General features: G+C 34.1%; 1 non-coding gene across 1 annotated transcript; it reads left to right on the top strand.

The window, feature by feature from the left end:
* Positions 1–13,574: 13,574 nt before the first annotated feature.
* On the top strand, positions 13,575–13,681 carry LOC131169670 (small nucleolar RNA R71). The gene has a single exon (XR_009140566.1). It is a non-coding gene; the product is annotated as a small nucleolar RNA R71 (small nucleolar RNA).
* The last annotated feature ends 12,807 nt before the right edge of the window (positions 13,682–26,488 follow it).

The following is a 26,488-nucleotide window of genomic DNA, read 5'->3' on the forward strand; positions in this document are numbered from 1 at the left end:
CTGTCCTGGCCAGGAACTTGAAACATCAAGAACAATTAAATGAACATAGGATTTTATCTCTATTTACTTAGAGGAACAGATTCCATCTTGATCAACACCTACCTCCATATATAACTAGTAGGAGCCAACACATGCCCATATACCCATACACAGTACAAGTATGAAAGCAGTATCAAACTCAAACTACCTATATACAAGATAGCTGTGCTATCTCAGGTCTAAAGATTATATGCACTGATATGATTTATGACAAAACATTGACAAGAGTAAACTCCATGTGCTTGTCATAAGTGTCACTGGTTCGGCCTACTTATCATTTATAAGTGCTTATCATGTTTGTTATATGGCATGAGACTCACCATTCCATCTTATTTATATCTCATATAAATAACTTGGGAACAAACATGAATACAATCTTTCTGGATAAGTCATGTCCTTATTATGAAGTATCCTCGATTGTGAACCTATTTATGATACTTCGTGCTAGAAATATTGTCACTCATATTCTTAACAACTTAAGAATAATATTTCTAACAAAATATCAATGGACCTTTTCTATTACACATAAATATGTTATGTAAACAGAAAAGTGGAAATGCCTTTTATTAATAAAAAATATGTACAAGATACATATTAAATGATATGCACTAGGGCATACTACTAACAATCTCCCACTAGCACTAGAGCCATTCATTACAATATCTTAGACCTATCTTCTCAAGATGTCGGTCTAACTGAGTCTGTGACATAGGCTTAGTGAATGCATTAGCTGGATTTTCAGCTGATGCTATTTTCTGCATGGCTACATTGCCTTGCCCAACTATTTCTCTGATAATGTGGTAGCGCCTTTCTATGTGTTTGGATTTCTGGTGAGACCTTGGTTCCTTAGCTCAGATGATCGCTCCATTATTGTCACGCAGTAGTGGAACCGCTGACTCAATGGAAGGAACTATGTAAGTTACATCACGAACTTCTTTATCCAAAGCTTCCTTTGCAAAGATATGATGCAAAGAATATACTCACCTCTGTAGTGGAATCTGCGATCGTGCTCGCTTGGAACTCTTCCAACCGATCGCACCTCCATTACAAATGAACACATATCCTGAGGTAGACTTTATATCATCGATATCTGATTGGAAATCGAATCGATAACCATCCAATTGCAAGTCTCCACCTCCATAAATCAAGAATAAATCCTTAGTTCTTCTCAAGTACTTAAGGATATTCTTGACAGCTATCCAGTGTTCCAAACCTGGATTGGATTGATACCTGCTTGTCAAACTAACAGCATATGCGATATCCGGCCTAGTACACAACATTGCATACATTAAACTTCCAATAGCCGAAGCATATGGAATCCTGGCCATCTTATCTCTTTCTTCAGGTGTCTTTGGAGACATCTCTTTAGAAAGTGTTAAAAATGTTTTTCTTTGATATTTTTAATGGCATTTATACTTCAATTGATGTCTCTATAAGTCTTAAAAATGTTTTCTAGGGTTCCCCACAGTCCAGGGCTAGTCAACGGTCCACGCCGTGACTTCCCGGTGCGGTCACCCATCGCTAGGGTTCTCGACTCGCTTAACTTGGTTACATTTCTTTGCTATTATTTTTCCTTTGTTTTTGTTGTATTTTCTTTTCTTGTATTTCATTATTTTATGTCTCCTCACTCATATCGAAGTGTAGTTCTAGGCATCTTAGCTGTAAGGACAACACTGGTCACTGGAACAGTAGAACGCTCTACCGAACATAGGGGTGTTACAATGGCCACCTTTATCAAGCTTTTTAAATCTTGATTTTCATTGTTTTTACCCAACTAAACCCTATGTTCCCAACACAAAAATTTATTTTTACATCTTGGTGAGTCTTTTGGGAGCAAAAAGGAAGAAAAAAAAAAAAGAAGAACCCTAGCAAGTTGGAAATTTCACTCCATTAGAGGTTTGTGACCTAACCTTGATTTTCTCTTTAAATTCAAGTTAAATGACTAAGATTGAGTGCAAATTACAAAGAAATTTATTAAATACCATGTGTATGCCCATCCCATATTTTTGGCAGCCTTGGTTGGGGTAAGATTGTGATGACTTTTATGGAGCTAAATGGTAGTATGGCTACCCTTAATATGAATCTCTTAAGTGGAGTAATGAAATGTAAGTTATAATGCATGGTTTGAGATAGTTGAGTTAGGGTTTGGGATGCAAATGAGACTTTGATCATGTGATGGTGAAATTAGGTTTTAATGGTCAATTAGTGACCATTTGGTTTTGTTTGAATAAGAAATGAAGTGGTTTGTGCAGTGGGAATTGAGTTTGGTGTGGCTGCCCTTGGTGACCTACAGGACTGGGCATGAGTCCAGTAGGTTTGGGCAGCAATAACTGGAGTTGTAGAGGTTCAATTGGTGCAAGGCCAATTGGACATGAAGCTAGACACATAATGGCACAACTTTGGTGAAGAAACCATTGCCCATAAAACAAAAATAAGTTAACCTAAAGATTGTCCTAATCCAGGTGACCTGCAATCTGCCTGGGTAAAATGACCAAATGAATAGTGTTTAGTCATTTGATCATAACTCAGTGTAGAAAGGTCCAATTGACCTCTAATTTTACCAGCAACAAGCTGAGATATATACCTACAACTTTTATGAAGAAATCTAACCCAAATTATGACCAAAACATATTCAAAAAGTGACTTGCAATCACTACTCAAATTACTATAGATTTGGTCAGTCCAGAAATTTTGGAAAAATTATAATCCGGCCAGTTGTGGTTTATAGGCCATAACTTGAGCTACAAAACTCCAAATGGAGTGATTCAAAAAAGGAAATGTAACTAGACAAAATAAGGAACAACTTTCATGTTGATCATTTTGCCAATTTCCTATTGCAAAAATGACTAATGGAACAGTAAACACAGAGCTTGAAAACTAAAAATTTTAAACAATCAACATTAAGCTTGGAAATGGTATTGGCAACCAATACCAACAATTTTAGAATGCAAAATGTGGTATGGTGGGAGTATTAAAACCAATGTACCTATTGTCCATGTAAAATTCAACATTTTTTTGACTAATGAATTGCATAGTAACACCAAAACTTGAATTTCAAGAATTGTGAAACTTAAAAGTGTAATATGCCCTAGTATACCTAGCAAGATTGGTTTGGATAGGTTGGCCAATAGGGTTCTGTTAGTAGTACTGCATATGGCTTCATGCCATTCTATGTTTCATGGCCTCCCATGCCATTATGTGATAAAATAGCCTTTGGCTATGGTAATTGAGTTATTATACTTGAATTATATCCTTGATAATTATTATAGCTCATTAGCTATTCTGTTGCACGCCAGGAGACACAATGTGACCGATGGTGTGATGGTTCGAAGTACTTAGTACCCAGTACTAGTTTACCCATTTATCCAGTCCAGTCAACTAGTATGGGTTACTTGGGTAATGATAATAAATCTTACCAAATTTTAATCGAATAATACTGCAATAAATATCAGAAATTAAGTCTACCAAAAATGTAAACGTACATTCTGCATATTTACTTTATTTTCGTTATTTTATTTTATATTGTCACCACTAATCAGAATTGCTTATCGCGTCACTTTTGCCACGTGCAGGTACTGGAGACATAGCTGGAGAGTCCAGAAGGCCTCATACAGGGTGAGCCTTCAAATCTGCACTCAGAGTTCAGAGTCACCTCACATGGCAATGCATTTGGTAGGACATTAGGCCACTTTTGATATTTTGATATTTTTTATTTTGTAAACGTCTGTAATGTATATTATAAATTCATGTAATTTGGCTTTTGATGTAATAATCTATGAACTATGTTCAGTAATAAATAATGTTAGCATTTCTCATTGAGTTGACTGTAATATGAATTGAATTAAAATTTGAGATACTGAAGTCAATTGAGAAATTATTGAGAATATATTGGTGGTTGACTGAGAATGATGTGATGATTTTATTGGAAGTGTTTTTAACAGATTCAGAACAACTGTTTTTCCAATTTACAGCCGGCACTCTGCCGGCTTTTCTATAAAATTTGCGAAAAAATTTAGATTAATCAAAAATTGTAAATAAATAAGTAAAAAGGGTAAAATGAATTGAAATATGATTTGGTGCTCCAGCACACTGTGTGGCATATCTTGCTCGGCTACATTGTAAATGGGTAAGGGGTGTCACAGAGGAAATGACTGCAGTGTCATTGCTGCATCTTGAACCTCTATACTTAATGGCTGATTGGTACTGATTTCTTGAATTCCTTGACTAATCAACCCTTCTAACTCATCCTCCATGCTTAACTCAAAAACATCCTATACAAATGTATCAACAATATCAATAGAAAAAATAGAATGGTCATCAGCAGGATACTTCATGACATCAAAGATATTAAATTTGACAGTTTCTCTATCAAACTCCATAGTTAAGGTACCATCATCCACATCAATTTTTGTCTTAGCATTTTTTAGGAAAGGTTTTCCAAATAAAATCAGGGCTGACTTTTGTGACACTCCTTACCCGTCTATAGTGTAGTCGAGCAAGTTATGCCACTTAGTGTGCCAGAGCACCAATTCATGTTTCTACTACAATTTATCCCCTTTAATTCATTTATTTAAAATTTTTCATAAATCTGAATTTTTTCGCAAATTTTATAGAAATTCCGGTAGAGTGCCGGCTGTAAATTGGAAAAACAGTTCTTCTGAACCTGTTTAAAAACACTTCCAATATAATTTCCAAATCCAAACTCCATTATACACATTTCAAGTCAATCTCAAAATCTCAATCTCAAATCACAATACTATTTTCAAAACTTTTCTGTTCACTTCATCACTTGAAGCATATTCATAAATATTTCTCAACATTTCATTTATCAACATACATTATACAGAAAATTTCGATAACATGAAATTTCATATATTTACATTATTACATAATTACAAGAGTTGATAGTTACAATCCCAAAACTAATGCAAAATACAAAATGCTACCCAAAATCCTAATGTCCTACCATATGCAGTGCATATGTGAGGTGACTCTGGACCCCGGATGCAGCTCTGAAGGCTCACCCTGTCTGATGTCTGCTGGGCTCCCCAGCTAGGTTTCCAGTACCTGCGCGTGGCAAAAGCGGCGCGCTAAGCAATTCTGCTTACTTGTGACAATAAAATAAAATAAAATAAAATAAAAATAAGTATGCAGAATGTATGATTACATTTTTTAGTAGACTTAATTTCTGATATTTATTTGCAATGTTATTCAATTAAGATTTGGCAAGGTTTATTATCATTGCCCGAGTAACCTATACTAGTCGACTGGACTGGATAAATGGGTAAACCGGCACTGGGTACTAAGTACCTCGGCCATCACACCAACGGTCACATTGTGTCTCCCGGTGTGCAACAGAACAGCTAATAAGCTGTAATAACATTAGGCATAAGGCCAAGTCTCAACATAATGTCAGAATGGCTAAAAGCCATGAAATCACAGAATGGCATAATACTATGTGCAGTACTGCTAACAGAACCCTATTGGCATGCCAAGCTATCCAAACCAATCTTGTTAGGTATACTAGGGCATATTACACTTTTAAATTTCACAATTTTTGAATTTCATGTTTGAATGTTACTATTCATATCATTAGTCAACTAAAATGTTGACTTTTGCATAGCCAATAGGTACATTGGTTTTAATACTCCCAACATACCACATTTTGCATTCAAAATTTGTTGGTATTGGTTGCCAATACCATTTCTAAGCTTAATGTTAATTGGGTAGAATTTTCAGTTTTCATGCTGAGTCTTTACTATTCCATTGGTCATTTTTGCAGTGGGAATTTGGCAAAATGATCAACATGAAAGTTGTTCCTTATTTTGTCTAGTTGAATTACCTTTTTTGAATCACTCCATTTGGAGTTTTGTAACTCAAGTTATGGCCCAAAAACCACAACTAACCGGATTGAAAGTTTTTCCAGAATTTCTGGACTGACCAAATCCACAGTGTTAGGAATAGTGACTACAACTCACTCTTTGAATATGTTCTAGTCATAATTTGGGTTAGGTTTCTTCATGAAATTTGTTGGTCTATATCTTAGATTGTTTCTGGTAAAATTTCAGGTCAATTGGACCTTTCTACACTGAGTTATGGCCAAATGACCAAACACTGTTCATTTGGTCATTTTGCCTGTGCATCGCAGTCACCGGATTAGGGCATACTTTTGGTCAACTTGGTTTGGTTTTCTGGGCATGGTTTCTTCCAAAGTTATGCCATTATGTGTCTAGTTTCATGTCCAATTGGCCTTGCACCAATTGGACCTCTATAATTCAAGTTATTGCTGCCCAAACCTGCTGGACTCATGTCCAATTCTGCAAGTCACCAAGGGCAGCCACACCAAGCTCCAATCCCACTACACAATGCACTTCATTTTTTATTCAAACAATAACAAATGGTCACTAATTGACCATTAAAACCTACTTCCATTATCACATGGTCAAAGTCTCATTTTTCCACCCCAAACCCTAACTCAACATTACAAAATCATGCATTATCATTGCATTTATCAATTCACTTATGAGATACACATTAAGGGCAGCCATACTAGCATGTCAGCTCCCCAAAAATCATCACCATATTACCCTAACCATAGCTGCCAAAATTTAAGGTTAGCATACCAATGGTATTTCATCAAATTTCTTTGTCATTTGCACACATTTATAGTTCTTAAACATGAATTTGAAGTGAAATTCAAGGTTTAGGTCACTAACCTTTAGGGAGTGAAGTTTCTCCACTTGCTAGATTTCTTTCTTTCCTTTTCTTTTTGCTCCCAAAAGAATCTCCAATGTGTAAGAACACTTTTTTGTGTTGCTAGGTTAGGGTTTTCTGGTGTGGAAGCTAGGGAAAATCAAGCTTCGAAATGCTTGAAAATGGGTAACAATGGTGGAGGTTCACGGCAAGGAAGAGATGAGGAAGAGAAATCTGATTTTTTGTTTCATTTTTAGCCCATTTTGTCTCTTTAAAATAAGTTGATGCCATGTGTCCATATTGGATAGGTTTGGAAAACTTTAATGACATCATTATGATGTCATAATGCTATTTTCTTTCATTTCTTCTCCATTTCTTGTCTACTTAATTTCAATTAAATTTTTAACAACATTTAGTCATATTTTATGTTGTATAAATTATTTATTTAACTGGACAAGTTGGCCAAAAATAATCTCTGAAGACAAAATGACCAAAATGCCCTCTGTTTGGCTTAACGGGCCAAAATTGTCTGTATCGATTGAAAATTTTTTCAAAGCATTTCCTTGGCATTCTAATGCCATAAGAACCTCAATAACCCTTCTCTGGAGTCCCAATAATTATTTTATAATTTTTCCCTCGGATCTAGGGCTCCTAGTTGCGAGAACCGTAACGTCTCACTATGTTACCCATCGCTAGGGCACCGGCTCATTTAACTTAGTTGTATTTTTTCTCTAAAATTTTTTCCAAATTTTTCTTATTAATATTTGAGTTAATTATGGTTCTTCACTTTAGTTTAAATATTTTTCCAGACGTTCTAGCTGTCCAGACCGACATTGGTCACCGGAACAGTAGACTGTACGGAGTAGCTAAAGTGAGGATGTTATAACTCTTCCCCTCTAATAAAAATTTCATCCTCGAAATTTACCTGACTTAAGTAATCGAGGAGTTGCTACCTCCTTGTTTCTTCACTTCCTTGTATCACCTCATCAGTGTCTGGGTTTGGCTCTTCCTGAGCTTCCATAACATATACTTGTGGTGCCACCCTAGCTTCGGGCTTTTCAACTGTCTCAGAAATAATCTTCTGTGAAATGTTAGCCGTTTCTGCTCTACCCGATCTTTTACCCCTTTGAACTGTAGGGGAAGGTCTATCAATTTGTACCGGAGCTATTGAACCACTCCTCTGAGGGCAATCTCTTATGAAATGATCTGTAGCCCCACACTTGAAACACTCTTCAGTTAACAGTCGACACTCCCCTCTGTGTCTCCTACCACAATGCATACATTCAGGCGTTGGGGCTGATCCCCTTGTTATTGTGCCCGGGGAACTAGCTATAGATATTCCAATCTAGCCTTTGTGGCCCTGTGTCTGATCTTGTGAACCAAAACCCTTAAACTTCTTACTATCAGTCGGTATACTTGATTGTCCTGGTCCAAATTCCCTTTTACGCTACCTATCTTTCCTATTTTGTTCATTGATTTTGACCCTTTCCACTTTTGATGTAGCATCTACTAGCTTACCAAAATTTGTGATTTCCAATGCCGTGATCATGACTTTGATATTTTCATTGAGTCCTTCTTCAAACCTTCTACTCCTCTCTGCCTCTGTAGGGACTATCTCCCTCCCATATCGACTCAGTCTAACAAACTCACACTCGTACTTAACCACTGATAATTGCCTCTGTCTTAGACTAATAAATTCTCTTCTTCGCTCTTCTAAATACACTTTGCTAAGATATTTCTTCCTGAACTCTATGAGGAAGAATTCCCAGGTGATCCGTTCAGGTTGCACCTCACTAGTTACTGTGTCCCACCACTAATATGCATCATCCTGAAGTAGGGACACAAAGACCTCCGTGTTCTGCTCGGGGTGCGATTAAGTCGCTTTCAAAGACTCGATGGTTCTATCCAACCAGTTTTCTGCAGTCATGGGATCATCCTCCCTCTTCCCAAAGAAGTCCACAGCCCCATGTTTTCGCAGTTTCTTCAGATGAGATTTCTGTGGTACTGGTGGAGGTTGTGGCTATGGTTGTGGTGGTGGAATTGTCCCCATCATTTACCGATAGAATTCAGTCATTTGCTGAAATAGAGCAAACTGAGGTTGGGTAGGTGCCTCAGCTGCTGGTATAGCAGATTCTCCCCTGCCCCCAGATTTAGCCCTTGGTGGAGCATGACTCTCCACCTCTTCATCAACTGCTCTTTCCGAAGCAGGATCCATATCCTATTCAAAATAAGAAAAAAAAACATATCTGCATCAGTGTCACCTCAACACTTACAAATGCAATGCAATGGTATGCACTCTATCTAGGCCCAGAAATGCCTAAACCGATGCTCTGATACCACTAAATGTGACACCCCTTACCTGTCTACAGTGTAGCCGAGCAAGTTATGCCACTCAGTGTGCCGGAGCACCAATTCATGTTTCTACTACAATTTATCCCTTTTAATTCATTTACTTATAATTTTTTATAAATTTGAATTTTTCTGCAAATTTTATAGAAAATCCGGTAGAGTGCCGGCAGTAAATTGGACAAAGAGTTCTTCTGAACCTGTTTAAAAACACTTCCAATATAATTTCCAAATCCAAACTCCATTATACACATTTGAAGTCAATCTCAAAATCTCAATCTCAAATCACAATACTATTTTCAAAACTTTTCTGTTCACTTCATCACTTGAAAGCATATTCATAAATATTTCTCAACATTTCATTTATCAACATACATTATACAGAAAATTTCGATGACATGAAATTTCATATATTTACATTATTACATAATTACAAGAGTTGATAGATACAATCCCAAAACTAATGCAAAATATAAAATGCTACCCAAAATCCTAATGTCCTACCATATGCAGTGCAGATGTGAGGTGACTCTGGACCCCGGATGCAGCTCTGAAGGCTCACCCTGTCTGATGTCTGCTGGGCTCCCCAGCTAGGTCTCCAGTACCTACGCTTGGCAAAAGCGGCGCTCTAAGCAATTCTGCTTAGTGGTGACAATAAAATAAAATAAAATAAAATAAAAATAAGTATGCAGAATGTATGATTACATTTTTTGGTAGACTTAATTTTTGATATTTATTTGCAGTGTTATTCAATTAAGATTTGGCAAGGTTTATTATCATTGCCCGAGTAACCTATACCAGTCGACTGGACTGGATAAACGGGTAAACTGGCACTGGGTACTAAGTACCTCGGCCATCACACCGTCGGTCACATTGTGTCTCCCGGTGTGTAACAGAACAGCTAATAAGCTGTAATAACATTAGGCACAAGGCCAAGTCTCAACACGATGTCAGAATGGCTAAAAGCCATGAAATCACAGAATGGCATAATGCCATGTGCAGCACTGCTAACAGAATCCTATTGGCATGCCAAGTTATCCAAACCAATTTTGTTAGGTATACTAGGGCATATTACACTTTTAAATTTCATAATTTTTGAATTTCATGTTTGAATGTTACTATTTATTTCATAAGTCAAGTAAAATATTGACTTTTGCATAGACAATAGGTACATTGGTTTTAATACTCTCAACATACCACATTTTGCATTCAAATTTTGTTGGTATTGGTTGCCAATACCATTTCCAAGCTTAATGTCAATTGGGCAGAATTTTCAGTTTTCATGCTTTGTCTTTACTGTTCCATTGGTCATTTTTGCAGTGGGAGTTTGGCAAAATGATCAACATGAAAGTTGTTCCTTATTTGGTTTAGTTGAATTTCCTTTCTTGAATCACTAAATTTGGAGTTTTGTAGCTCAATTTATGGCCCAAAAACCACAATTAGCCGGATTGAAATTTTTTCCAAAATTTCTGGACTGACCAAATCTACAGTGTTAGGAATAGTGACTACAACACACTCTTTGAAAATGTTCTGGTCATAATTTGGGTTAGGTTTCTTCATGAAAGTTGTTGGTCTATATCTCAGAATGACCAAATGACCTTTCTACACTGAGTTATGGCCAAATAACCAAACACTATTCATTTGATCATTTTGCCCAGGCAGACTGCAGGTCACCCGGATTAGGGCAAACTTTTGGTCAACTTGGTTTGGTTTTTTGAGCATGATTTCTTCACAAAGTTTGTGCCATTATGTGTCTAGTTTCATGTCCAATTGGCCTTGCACTAATTGGACCTCTATAATTCAAGTTATTGCGGCCCAAACCTGCTGGACTCATGCCTAATTCTGCAGGTCGCCAAGGGCAGCCACACCAAGCTCCAATCCCATTACACAATGCACTTCATTTTTTATTCAAACAATACCAAATGGTCACTAATTGACCATTAAAACCTACTTCCATCATCACATGGTCAAAGTCTCATTTTTCCACCCCAAACCCTAACTCAACATTACAAAACCATGCATTATAATTGCATTTATCAATTCACTTATGAGATACACATTAAGGGCAGCCATACTAGCATGTTAGCTCTCAAAAATCGTCACCATATTACCTTAACCATGGCTACTAAAATTTAGGGTTAGCATACCAATGGTATTTCATCAAATTTCTTTGTCATTTGCACACATTTATAGTTCTTAAACATGAATTTAAAGTGAAATTCAAGGTTTAGGTCACTAACCTTTAGGGAGTGAAGTTTCTCCACTTGCTAGATTTCTTTCTTTCCTTTTCTTTTTGCTCCCAAAAGAATCTCCAAGGTGTAAGAACACTTTTTTGTGTTGCTAGATTAGGGTTTTCTGGTGTGGAAGCTAGGGAAAAGCAAGCTTTGAAAAGCTTGCAAATGGGTAACAATGGTGGAGGTTCACGGCAAGGAAGATATGAGGAAGAGAAATATGATTTTTTGTTTCATTTTCAACCCATTGTTTCTCTTTAAAATAAGTTGATGCCATGTGTCCATATTGGATAGGTTGGAAAAACTTTAATGACATCATCATAATGCTATTTTCTTTCATTTCTTCTCCATTTCTTATCTAATTAATTTCAATTAAATTTTTAACAATATTTAGTAATATTTTATGTTATATAAATTATTTATTTATCTGGACAAGTTGGCCAAAAATCATCTCTGAAGACAAAATGACCAAAATGTCCTTCGTTTGGCTTAACGGGCCAAATTTGTCTGTACCGATTGAAAATTTTTTCTAAGCATTTCCTTGGCATTCTAATGCCATAAGAACCTCAATAACCCTTCTCTGGAGTCCCAATAATTATTTTATAATTTTTTCCTCGGGTCTAGGGCTCCTAGTTGCAAGAACCGCAACTTCTCACTAGGTTACCCATTGCTATGGCACCAGCTCATTTAACTTAGTTGTATTTTATTTCTAAAATTTTTCTTAAATTTTTTTTTATTAATATTTGAGTTAATTATGGTTCCTCACTTTAGTTTAAATATTTTTCTATACGTTCTAGCTGTCCAGATCGACACTGGTCATCGAAACAGTAGATTGTATGGACTAGCTAAAGTGAGGATAATACAACTTTGATGTGGGAACACTATCCTCCATATCCAGAATGTAAAAATCAGCAGGAAAAATCAATTCTCCAACCTGCACCAACACATCCTACACTACTCCCAATGGGTAAGCATTAGAATGATCAGCTAACTGAATAATGACACTAGTTTCTTTCAAAGGACCCAAATTTAAAATTTGAAAAACTGAATTTGACATAACGTTAATAGATGCTCCTAAATCTGCCATTGCACGTTCAAATTTAGAATTACCTATTCTGCAGGGAATAGAAAACAAACTTGAATCCTTATGCTTAGGGGGTAATTTTTGCTGAATTAATGCCGACACATTTCTCCCCACATTGATCTTCTTATTATTCCTCAACTTGCACTTTGTAGTGTATAGTTCCATAAGGAATTTAGCATACCTGGGAACTTGTTTGATCAGATCAAGTAAAGGTATATTAACCACCACCTTCCTGAAAGTCTCCAAAATTTTTTTCTCTTGTTCTTCTTTCTTAGTCTTAGCCAACCTGCAAGGGAATGGAGGAAGAATGGAATTATTAACCTTATTTAGTTTAGGTTCAGTACTTACCTCAACTTCAAGAACTTCAGATTCTTTTGCTCTTTGCTTCTTCTTTTTCATTGGCTCATGTGGAGTCTGGTTATCAACTTCTTTCCCACTTCGCAACACTATAGCACTCGCATTTTCTCTGGGGTTCATGACTGTTTGGGATGGAAGCTTTTCTAGAACCTTGAGCTTCCAGCTTACTCACAGATGAGGCTAACTGACCAATCTGCCTCTCTATGTTTTGAATGCTATTTTTGGTCTCCTGTTAAAACTATTGTGTATTGTTAGTCAAAGCCTTAACAATTTCATCAAGTGACATACCTTGATTTGAGAGAGGTGGAGGTGGTTGATTCACTTGTGGTCTCTGTTGCTGGTATCAGTTTTGCACCGGTTGATTCCCATTACTTAGATTAGGATGATCTTGCCATCTTAGATTATAAGTATTAGAAAAGGGATCATACCTGCGTTGTGGCTGTCCATAATGTCCTACTGCATTAGCATGTTGCATTGATTCATCCTCTTGTAAAGCAGGACACATGTTAGTAGCATGACCCAAACCTAAACAAATTCAACATACCTTAACAGTTTGCATGTTCCCTACAGCTAACTGCCTCACTAAAGAAGTTAAATTAGAAATCTATTTCTCAAGGTTAGATGTACTTACCTCATTAACCTTTAGAGGTGTGTGATCCATTCTCATACCAAACTGCTGAGAATTTACTGTCATGTTAGCAATCAGCCTCCTTGCTTCTTCTGGTGTTTTATTAACCAAAGTTCCTCCACTAGTAGCATCTATCATACTGCGGTCCATTGGTAGAAGTCCCTCATAGAAATATTGAATCAAGAGCTACTCACTTATTTGATGATGGGGGGAGCTTGCGCACAATTTCTTAAATTGTTCCTAATACTCATACAAACTCTCTCCATTGTACTGTCAGATGCCAAAAATTTCTTTTCTTATGTTGGCAGCACGAGAAACAGGAAAATACTTCTTCAGAAATATCTATTTCATCCCATTCTATGAGTTCATAGTTCCGGAAGGAAGGTAATACAACCAATCCTTAGTTGTGCCTTCTAGGGAGAAAGGAAAAGCTCGAAGCTTAATTTGATCCTCTGAAACTCCTTGAGGTTTCATGTTGGAACACACAACATGAAATTCCTTCAAATGCTTATGTGGATCCTCACTTGCAAGACCATGAAACTTGGGCAACAATGGATTAATCCAGCTTTTAACTCAAAAGTAACATTTAAAGCAGGGTATTGAATACACAAAGGCTATTGGTTTATATCAGGAGCAGCCAGCTCTTTCAAAGTTATAGCAGCCAGCTCTTTCAAAGTTATAGCAGCCATGGTTTCGTTTTTGGAATTTGAATATGAATCCGAACTTTATTCCCTTGGAGATTGGACTCCTTCAGATGCACTTGGAATCTACTTAGGCTGTTTAGCCAATTTTCTCAACTGTTTAGCTATTTTTTCTACTTTTGGATCAAAGATCAACTCATTAAATTGAGAAGTTCTTCTCATATACAAAAAGAAATCAAAGTAAAAATAGAAAAATGCCTCAAAACCCTAGAAAATGATGAAATTTGGCCTCAAGAGGGTGGGGCCAAAGAATGCTATGGATTGATTGGTCTTGATCAAAACGTCATTTTCTTCAAAATAAGTATGTGATGCCCTCCTAATTCAACCAAAAAACTGTCAATGAATAGTAACACCGTAATTTTTTTTTTAAAACCTGAAAACAACAACAACTCACAAGCAAAATTAATAACAGAATATCCTAACACTAAAACACGAAATCCAAAAAATTTCAATCCCCGGTAATAATGCCAAAATTCTTGGTGGTTATCGATTCCACCAGAAATTAAATTAACTGAAATTAGAAGTTATAAAATATTTTCTATAGTAAATGGTAAATCCAGGTCGAACCCTAAAGACTGAATTATTAAATTTCGTGCACTTGCGTAATGGAAAAAGAAACAAAGGTTGGGGGGTAATTCGCCGTCCAAAGAAGAAATAAAAAATCAGAAATTAAGAACTAAAATTAAATATGAAACTCTCAAATTAAACAAACTTCAGTCGAAGGTAATTCACATTCTAATGCATTGATTTGATCATAAACAAAATAAATACAATTATCTCTTATTGAATACTTAACGTAGATTTACAAAAATAGCGAGGTAAAATCTCTAACTTCCTTATACTCATCAATTCGAGCCCAGCACTCTTGTTGACTCTAATTATTAACTGCATTGGCATTAAGAAGTCCTTATCAAATTAATAACTGCTTTAAGAATAGGAAGTAGTTAAGTTGAATAACAATTTATGAAGTATAAATCATTTAATTCACCCTATTGTTTCCTTAGTTTATTATCGAAAATTGGGATCATAATCAATAAAATCTAATTGCTACTCATATTCAATCTTTCACAATAATTACGAATTATGAAGATGAACTAGCAATTGATCACATCAAACAATTAACTAATAGGACTTTTTAGCAAATCATTCAATAGATCAAAGACAATGAAATTAGAAAACAATAGATATTCAAAAGACATAAATTAAATTAAGAATCTAGTATCACAAATCATGCATAAGAATTAGAATCCCTTGAACTAAATTTAGAACTTAGCCACTCATGTTTATGGCTTATAGAAAAATAAAGTAGAAAATTGAAGAAATCTAGAATGTGTCGAATGAAGGTTGCCTCTTCTATTTATAATAAATGGCCTAGGGTTAGGTTTCCAGAGTCCCTGAGGTATTAGGAATCTTTCTCTCTTTTAAAAACTACAACTAAAGTGAAATCAGAAAATTGATTATTGATGGATACAGGGCCCGTGTATCACTACACGGCCTAGGGCCGTGTAACTTACTGGAGCTGAATGGGTATGTCTTGCATTAGCACAGAAGGTTACACGGGTCTCCAAGATTTACACGGGTCAAGTTACAAGGCTTGTGTACTTTGTTTCTTCCTCGGCTCTCTGGATTTCTTCTGGCAGAATGTTACACAGATCCGTGGTTGTCCTTACACGACTCGTGTACTTTGTATCAGCAACGCTTCTCAATCCTTTGACCTTTCTGAGCTTTCTTCCACACTTCTATGTTCTGGGACTTCACAAAATCCCTGAAAAATATAGCAAGAGTCAAATTAATACAAATGTTGAAAATTTCTTCATTTAACATAATTATTACAATAACTCTCTAAACATATGCCTAATAGATAACTATACTTTAATCAACTGAATTAGGCATAAAGATATCTTAGAAACATTAAGTGTGATGGAAGTAAAATTAATAAATTATGTACTTATCAGGTTGCAGTTTCATGGCTACTAATGTCAGGTAAATTTTGAGGATGGAATTTTTGTTAGAGGGAAAGAATTGTAACGCCCTCACTTTAGGTAGTCCATACGTTCTACTATTCTAGTGACCAATGTCTGTCGAGATAGCTAGAATGTCTGAAACTATAATTAGACTAGAGTGAGAAGTCATAAATAATTCAAATAGGTGTATGAAAAATTAAGGAAAAATGTTAGAAATAAAATACAATGAAGTTAAATGAGCCGGTGCCCCGGTGATAGGTGACCTTAACGGGAAGTTGCTTTCTTTACAGCCAGTAGCCCTAAACCAGAGGGAAATTCCATAAAATAATTTTTGAGACTCTAGAGAAGAGTCATTGAGGTTTTAATGGCATTAGAATTCCAAGAAAATGCTTCTGCAATTTTATCAATTGGTACAAACGATTTTAGCTCAATAAGCCAAAGGAGGGCATTTTGGTCATTTCGTCTTCAAAGATGATTTTTGACCAAGTTGTCCAATTAAGTAAATAATTATTATGATATAAAATATGAATAAATATTGATAAAAAATTAAATTGAAAATGAGTAGTTAAGAAAAGAAAAGAAATGAAGGTAAATTTGACTTATTAAGTAAGCATGATGTCATTATTATGCCCTCCACCAATCACGATTCAACAACACAATTAAAATTCTTTAAAAAGGGAAAAATGAGTCCAATTAAGAAACCCATTTCTGGTTTCTTCTTCCTCATCCAGTCGTGACCCTCTCTTCCCTCTCCCTCCATTGATCTTCCAACCAAGCTTCATTTCCCACATCAATTCACCTCAAAACCTCATCCTCCCTTCACTGAAAATTACCCTTACCACTAGAGCAAGACTTGGGCAGCAATTAGAAGTAGAGAAAGTGAAAGAAAGTGAGGTGTGAACAAGCTTTGAAAATCACCAAAGAGGTTAGTACCATATTTCTTGCCTTTATACCCTTTTAATCATGAATTCAAGTTAAGTTAGGTTAGAAATTGTTGAAAAATGAAGTAAATATGCATACTTAGGTTTCATGGAATTTTGGCCATCCTTATGGGAGTGATATTTTGAGGGTTTTGATGGATTTGAATGGTTTAGAAATGGTGTTTGATGTGTAGACTTCAATTAAAAATTGATTAGTATGTTTAATGTGATACGTGTTGAGTAAATCTTAAATTGAAGCTAGGGTTTGATATAAAAATTAGGAATTTAATGATATGTTGATAAATTGTTGATGTTGAGACCAATTATGGACTAATTGAATTGCATGGAATGTGATTTGCGGATGGTAGTAGTGTGGGAAGCTGGTATTGGAATTGTTATATTTGTGCAGGGAATTCTAGACCTATGAGTTTAGTGTGTTTAAATGAACATAAGTAGAGCTAGACAGCTCCAATTGGTGTGAGGCCAATTTGAGATGAAATTTAAGACCTTAAGCCACATTTTTGGTGAAGAAACCATGCCTAGAAAACTAACCTAAGTTGCTCTAAAAATTGACCTAATCTGGGTAACACACATACTACCCTAGAAAATTAACCAAATGAACAATGTTTGTTCATTTGGCCATAACTCAGTGTAGAAATGTCCAAATGACCTAAATTTTATATCCATGGAAAGACTAGACAATTTAGGACAACTTTCTTCAAGACCATAACTCTAAATTATGACCAAAACTAAATGAAATTGCCCATCAAAGTCAGGACACCAAATCTGGCAGAACCAGGACTGCCCAGAATTCTGGGTACAGGTCAATCCGGCCAGTTATGGTAAAATGACCATAACTTGAGGTAAAAAAATCCAAATGGAATGATTCAAAAAGGTTATTAAAGAAGACATATAAAGGAACAACTTTCATGAAGAAAGTTTTGTCAAAATTTCACTACAGCAAGGTCCAATGGAATAGTAAACATAGACCTCAAATTTTTGAAATTTGAAATAAAACCTAGGAGACTAGGAATTGAGTTTGGCAACCAATGCCAATAAAAATAAAATGTAAAATGTGGTATATTGGTAAACTTAAGCTTAACAAATCTATTATGAATTAAAAAGTCAACTTTTGTGTAGGAATGGCCAAGTGAATAGCAACAACCAAAATTAATGTAGTGAAAGGTACCCCACTTAAATGATTTAATGAATGTTTAAATTATGTAAATGTGTAGATGAGGTTTGTATTCTCATCACAAATAGAACTTAGGGGATATTGTTAATTTAATTTAAAATGTGATTTATAAATGACTATAGATGAAATATTAAAGGTATAAAAGATGTGCAAATAATATTTGAGACTTAGGCTTTTTTTATGAATACAAATGAAATTACTTAAATCTAGGTACATATAAATGAAAATGCTTGAACCTAGGCACCTGTAAATTGGTGTAATAAATTAGCTAAATGATAAATAGATAGTGAGGTTGATAAATAATGAACTATATAAATGAAATTTATGAATGATAATTTACATAAATAGGGTAATAAATAAATGGATGTATAAATTTGACATTAGTTCTCCTCATGAGAGAAAGGAAAAATATTTCGATGTACAAATGGTACATGAAAATTGATTGATGTGAATTGAAATTATCATAAATGGTATAATGAATTGTATAAATTGTGTAGGAATGAAATTTGGGTATTTATGCTTTTGCTATGAATAAAAGTTAAAATACTATAAATTAGGATCATAGTATTTAATAAAATAATGATATTATGTGTCCTTGTATTGCCTAGACATGTGTGTCAAATTGGATAGATTGGCATGCTAATGGGGTATTGTTTTAGCATTACTGCGTAAGGCTTTATGCTTGTATTCATGGCTTTATGCCCGCACTCATGGCTTTTATACCCGATTACTTGTTATCATGGCTTTTAGCCATACTGATATGTTATCATGCCTTTTTAGCCATAGTGACTGCATAAGTGGTTCACGTACTGAGCTTACACGTCCCATGGTATGATGGCCCAAGGCACCTCGATGTCTAGTGTCAACGACCTATTATCCAGTTTTGTAACACCCTCACTGTAGCAATTCCGTACATTCTACTTTTCCAGTAACCAGTGTTGGTCTGGATAGCTAGAACGTCTGGAAAAATATTTAGACTAGAGTAAGAAGTCATAAATAGCTCAAATATTAATAAGAAAAATTTAGGAAAAATTTTAGAAATAAAATATAACCAAGTTAAATGAGCCGGTGCCCTAGCGATGGCTAACTCAGTGGGAAGTTGTGGTTCTCGTAACTAGGAGCCCTAGACCCAGGAGAAAATTCATAAAATAATTTTTGGGACTTCAGAGAAGAGTTATTGAGGTTTCTATGGCATTAAAATGCCAATAAAATGCTTAGAAAAATTTTTCAGTCATTAAAGATAATTTTAGTCTGTTAAGCCAAGTGGAGGGCATTTTGGTCATTTCATCTTCAAAGATGATTTTTGGCCGTCTTGTCCAGTTAAGTAAATAATTATTATGATCTAAAATATGAATAAATATTGCTGAAAATTGAATTGAAAATGAGTAGAGGAAAGAAGAAAAGAAAATGAAAGAAAATACGTAATTATGACATCATATGATGTCATTAAGAACCTATCCACCAATAAAATTTAACAAGCACTCATAAAAAGCATAAAAGGAGATAAAAACAAATAGAAAAATCAGTTTCTTCCTCCTTAGGACGTCCTTGCCAAAAATCTCCATGGGAGAGGTCATTCCTTTTTCCTTTTTATTTGCCTTGAGTTCCACCAATTTACACCATAAAACTCATAATCCCTAACACTAAACTTTGATAATTGGCCTTGGGGAGAAGGTTGGTACAAAAAATAAGAGGAGAATTGAAGGTTTATCAAGTTGGGAATTCCATCAACTAAGGTTAGTGCTATTTTCTTTCATATTCTTCTAGTAAACTTAAATTTAAGCATGAAAATGGAAAGAATTACAAGAAAAAAATTGAGAAATTATTCATGTTTGATGGAAGAAGAATTTTGGTCAGCATGTGTCCTATGGGAATTGATGTATTTAAATGAAATAAAATGTGCTTATTGGAGATGCTTAGTAGGTATTTGTGATTGGATATGTTAGATGGCATGGATAGCATGAAATGGATACTTTGGGTATTAGGGTTTGTGAAAAATTAGAGTTTTGATTATGTAATGGTATGTTAACCTTGTAATAGTCAATTAGTGACCATTTGAATGTGTGTGAGGAGGAATTGAAGTGAGTAAGAATGTTGGAGTTGAACTTAGGCATGCTGCCCTTGGTAACCTGCAGGACTGGTTATGAGTCCAACAGGTTTGGACAGCCATAAATGGAGTTGTATAGGTTCAATTGGTGCAAGGCCAATTGGACATGAAACTAGACACATAATGGCACAACTTTGGTGAAGAAACCCTACCTAGAAAGCCAAACCAAGTTAACCTAAAAATTACCCTAATCCGGGTGACCAACATGTTATCCCTGGAATGACCAAATGAACAGTGTTTGTTCAAATGGTCATAACTCAGTGTAGAAAGTTCAATTGATCTAAAATTTTACCAGCAGAAAGCTGAGACATAGCTAGTCAAATTCTGACCATAACCTAGTCAAATTGCCAACCAAACTTAGGTCACTAAATCTGGCAGAACCAAATTGTCCAGAAATTCTGAGTACAGGTCAACCCCGCCAGTTATGGTAAAATGGTCATAACTTGAGCTACAAAACTCCAAATGCAGTGATTCAAAAAAAGAAATGTAACTAGACACAATAAGGAACAACTTTCATGAAGACAACTTTATCAAATTCCTACTGTACAATTGACCAATGGAACAGTAAACTTAGTGCTTGAAATCTGAAAATTGTGAATAACTAACACTAAGCTTTGAAATGGTATTGAAAATCAATACCAACAAAAATAAAATGCAAAAGGTGTTATCTTGGAGAATTTAGGTTCAATAAATTTATTATGTATAAAAAAGTCAACAATTTGAGTGAATAGTAAGGTGAATAGTAATACAAAGACACAAAATATAAGAACTAAATTGGTAGAGGAAATTAAGGTATGAAATTTGGAATCCATGAAATGTTCATGGATTACTTGGAATAGGTAATTGAGATTTATACTCCCAACACCAGTAGAATTCATAATATATTAGCAAAACAACTTGAAGTATGAAATGTTCTTTACATGAATGGATTGTTGAATGTATAAATGAGATGAAAGTGCCATTTGGGATTTAAGTTCCCATCAAGAAAGAAAGGAAAAATGTTTTGAATACAATGGTACATGTGAACCATTGTTTTGAATTGTGATCAATATGAATAACATAATGAATGAATAAATGAACCATATTAATGTATGAATGAGACATTAGTTCTCATTATTGTAAAAAGGAAAAGTACTTTGAGTACAATGATATAAAAGGATAATTGATATGAATTGTGATCATATATATGATCAAATGAATGTATATATTATAATTGAAAATTATTATGAAATAATGAAGTCATAAAACATACTATATTAATATTTAATGATATTATGTGCCCTTGTATTGCCTAGACATTATATATCCAATTGGATAGATTGGCATGCCAATAGGGTATTGTTTTAGTAGTACTGCGAAAGGCTTTATGCTTGTATTAATGGCTTTATGCCCGTATTCATAGCTTTATGCCTGCACTCATGGCTTTTATGCCCGATTACGTATTATCATAGATTTTTAGCCATACTGACTGCATACGTGGTTGACGTTCTGCGTCCCATTGTATGATGGCCCGAGGCATTGCGGTGTCCAGTGCCAATAACCCGTTATCCAGTTTAGTCAGCCTGTCATAGGTTACTTGGGCAGTCTAATTTATTAAAATAAGTTACAAATGTTAGCAATTAAAAATGCTAGAAAGCAAATAAATGAGTAAGAAGTTTTGAAATAAATTAGATTAGCTCCAAAAATTTGTTCCTTAGAATGGTCTGAAGTAAATTAAACTAGTTCTAAAAATTTTAAACATTATGAAATAATTGTAAACAACTTAGAAAGTATCAAGGAAGTGATAAAAAAGACTAGCAGAAGAATTATAACTTAAATAACATTACAAATGTGACTTTCATAAGAATATAAGTATAAATTTTAGATTTATTTGTACATGATATAAATTATTATTGTAAACTTATGAAATAAGTGATTCTAGAGAGCAACATAAATGACGAAAGATATATTGTATGAAAAATTTCATATAAACCCAGTAAAATTCTTAAGTATAGAAAATATACTCCAATTATTTTTACTTGTTATATTATTTCCTTGTTATATTATTGCACCACTAAGCAGTAATGCTTAGCGTGATGGATTTGTTTCCTCGCGCAGGTACTAAAGTTAAAGCCCAACGAATACCAAACAGACGTTTTGGAGTCTGATATGCTGAGTGTTCAAGGTTGTCACCTCCTCAGCAATGCATGTAGATAGGGCTCATATAGATTATATTATGTATTTTGTACATTATAATTAGTTATTATTTGTAATGTAAACTATGAATTGTATGTTGAAATATAGATTATGGAACTGTAATTAATTAGTAGATCATGTAAATTATGAAATCATGTAATTATTTTGTAAATCATGTAAATTAAGGAAATTTGAAAATTTTGCTTATGTAATTTGAGAATGTTTACATATGAATTGAGTACGTGAACTACAAGAATTAAATGTGAGATGAATATGATGAGCATTAATGATAAAGTATGGAAATGAATGTGAAATTGAATTATATAGAGAATATTTTAACTGATCAGATGATTATGATTAGTATGGATGAGATTTTTTTTAATTTTAAAATATTATTGAAATTTTCAAACAGGTGAATAGTGAAATACGTCAACTGATAATAAAATAGGGGACTCTTCTGGTTTCTCCATCTAAAAATAATTGATATTAAGATATAACAAGATCAAATTATTAAAGGAATAAAGTAAGATAAGATAGGGTGCTTCGGCATCGAATGTAGCACGCCTTGCTCGGCTACACTGTAGTTAGGTGAGGGGTGTTACAAGTTTAGTCAGCTTATCATAGGTTACTTGGGCAGTGAAATTTATTGAAATAAGTTAAGAATATTAGTAATTAAAAATATTAGAAATTAAATAAAATAAATGAGTAAGATGACCTAAAATAAATTAGAATAGTTATTTATTAGAAAGAATCTAAATGAACTGGACCGATATTAAAATTTACTTATTATGAAATAATCTGAGACAACCTAGAAAATATTGAGAAAATGCTAAAAGATTAGCAAAGGAAATTATAACATAAATAAATATTGCAAATGTAACTTACATAATAATATAAGCATAAATTTATTATTTTTAGATTAATTTTTTGTTGTACTTTATTACTGTACATTTGTGAAATAAACACTTCCAAAGAAGACTTAATTAGGATAAAACATATTAAATTTTAAGTGGACAATTGACTGGGATTTTTGGGAGTCCAGATCTGCAGAGTGTCGAAGGTTGTTACCTCCTCAGCAATGCATGTAGCTAAGGCCCATGTATATCACACTAGGTATTTTGTATGTTATAAATATTTCGTATGTTATAATGTAAATTAGGAATTTGTAAGTAATATTTATGTGATGTAAATTTATAAATTAATTATTTCATATGTAATTAATTTGTATATCATGTAATTTATAAATTATGTAAATAGTTTGTAAATCATATAGATTAATGAAGTTGAAGATTTTGTGTATGAACTGAGCATGATTTGGAATGTATGAAAATAAATGGATTTGTACAAATGAGTATGTGAGTTGCAAGAATTTAATGTAAGATGACTATGATGAGTATGAATGGTATTCTTATTATAAAATATTATTGAAAATTTCAAGCAGGTGAATAGTAAAATGAGCCAAACGATAATATAATAGGGGAAACTCCATCAATTTCTCCATCGAAAAATAATTGATATTAAATTAAACGAATTCAAAATTACTAAAATAATAAAGTAAGATAAGATAGAGTGCTCCGGCACCAAGTGTGACATGTCTTGCTCGGTTACACTGTAGGCGGGTAAGGGGTATCACAAAAATAGTGCTGGTTGAAATCCCTTGAAGAATGGCCTTGGACTCATGTCCCACATAATAAAGAAGTCTCCAAAAGTAGGCTGCCACATGTTAGATGAATTTGAGAGATAAAAGAGTGCAATTTGAAAAGTCAACTTCCCTTTTGATGCTTCTTTAATTGAAAGAAAATCTTTAGGATTCCTTTTATTAAAACCTAATATTCTTTTATTAAAAAAGTAAGATTCTCCCTTTAATGCAAAGAATGTTTACTTGTCAAACTCTTTCAAGCTCAAGGAGCCCTTTGGGACACCACCTTGACTTTATCCAAGTCTAAGTCTTACTTGGTCTTTAATTCCCAAACCAATTAGGCCCATATGCCAAGTAACCTTCTCATGGCACTTGGGCTTGAGTTTTCTACACCAAACCATTCTAGATAGCCCTGTACATGCCTAATAAATCCTCCCAACATGGACTTGATCTTTCCCCTCTTAAGCCTACATATGTAGCTCATAACTTGGTCTATTAGTGTGTTCCCAAATAAGCTTTATTCTTCCATATTAGTACAACATATATCTACGCATAATAAACAATTCCCATGCACATTCATGCAATAAAGCTCTCATTCATCTTGATTAGAATTCCAAGATGAAAATTTTGAACATGCCCCATGCTTAAGCACATCACAATTGGTCTTATTAAAATGACTAAAAAGGGCTTTGAATTCTTTAAACAAATAATAAATTCTATGAACTTTTATTATAATGTTATTAAAATATATTTGATCACATTATAATATAATTTAATTTTAAAATTAAATAAATACATATTTTTTCTATAATATTTATTAAAAAGTACAAGCTTATAAAAATAAATGTGTGTTATGTTGTAACTCCCTCACTTTAGGTAGTCCATACATTCTACTGTTCCGGTGACAAACGTCTACCCGGACAGCTAGGATGTCTGGAACCATAGTTAAATTAGAGTGAGGAGGCATAAATTGACTAAATAAATATTAAGAAAAATCAAGGAAAAATAAAAGAAGCAAAGTGCAACTCGGTTAAACAAGCAGGGGGTCGCGGCGTTGGTGACCTTACCCGGAAGCAATTGTAGAGACAGTTACCAATCCCAGATCCTTAGGGAAACCCTATAAGATGAATAATATGACTAAATTGAAGGCTTTAGGAGGTTTAAAAGGCACTACAAATGCTAAGAAAAAAATTTAAGAAAATTTAAAAATTTGATGAAGACAAATATAACCCAGTAAGTCCAATGAAGGGCATTTTGGTCATTTCAACTCCAGAGTTCAATTTTGACCTAAATGTTAATTAAAATAAGAGAGAACAAAATAAATTAAAATTTATGAATTATGGTAGGAAAATAAGAAAAAGAAAAGAAAAGAAAAGGAAAAAGGAAAGAAATAAAAATTTAAATGTACTAATCATATGAGCATGACATAGAGATAAATTAATTAAAAAAAAAATTAGCCCATTTAAATTAAAACAAATATATATATATATATATATATATAAGACAAATTTTATTTAATGCCTTCTTATTTCCTTTGGTCTTCTTCTTCCTTCTCCCTTTCTTAGCTGATCCACCGTGGAAACATATTTCCCACCATTTTCTTGATTTTAAAGCTTAAATTCATCCATTAAAATCCCTAAAGCCCTTAACAAAAATTCATCCCCACATCAAGAGGAACATTTTGATTATCATAAAGTGAAGAAATTCCAAGGTTTATACAAGCCAAGAAAGAGATCCAAGAGGTTAGTGCACTAAACAACTTTCTCTTCTTCTTTAACTAGTAAAAGCATGCCAAACTAAGTGTAAATCTTATGAAAACTAAAAGAAATCTTGAGAATATGGGAACTTAAATTTTCAGCAGCCATGAGGGTTGTGAGAAATTAATGACTTTAATGGTTTTAAATTGGTTAGTGAGGACATGTGATGAGATTGTATATGTTAGAAATTAAAGTGAATGGGAATTTCATGTGTTGTGAAATGTTGAGTTAGGGTTTTGAATTAATTTTGGTACCTTAGTGTTATGGCTTCAGATTGATCTTGTTGAGACTATTTGTTGATCATTTGAAGGGTTATGAATGATAAATTGTAGTTTGGGAGTAAGGAGAAATGAATTTTGGGAGTGCTTCTCTTATGCAGGAATTCAGACCTATGAGTCCAGTATACTTTTTGAGTTATAACTAAAGTTGTGTTGCTCCAATTGGTATGAGACCAATTGGAGGTGAAACTAGACTCAAAATACCCCATTTCTCATGAAGAAACTATGCTTAAATTTTGTCCAAATCTTGACCTAATTATTATCCCAATCCGGCTTACCAAATATTGAGTCCATAAATTTGACCAAATGAATATTGTTCATTTGGCCATAAGTCCCTCTAGACAGGTCCAAATGACCTGAATTTTATACTATTG

Source organism: Hevea brasiliensis, chromosome 1 (assembly GCF_030052815.1).
Source record: "Hevea brasiliensis isolate MT/VB/25A 57/8 chromosome 1, ASM3005281v1, whole genome shotgun sequence".
Classification (NCBI taxonomy): domain Eukaryota; kingdom Viridiplantae; phylum Streptophyta; class Magnoliopsida; order Malpighiales; family Euphorbiaceae; genus Hevea; species Hevea brasiliensis.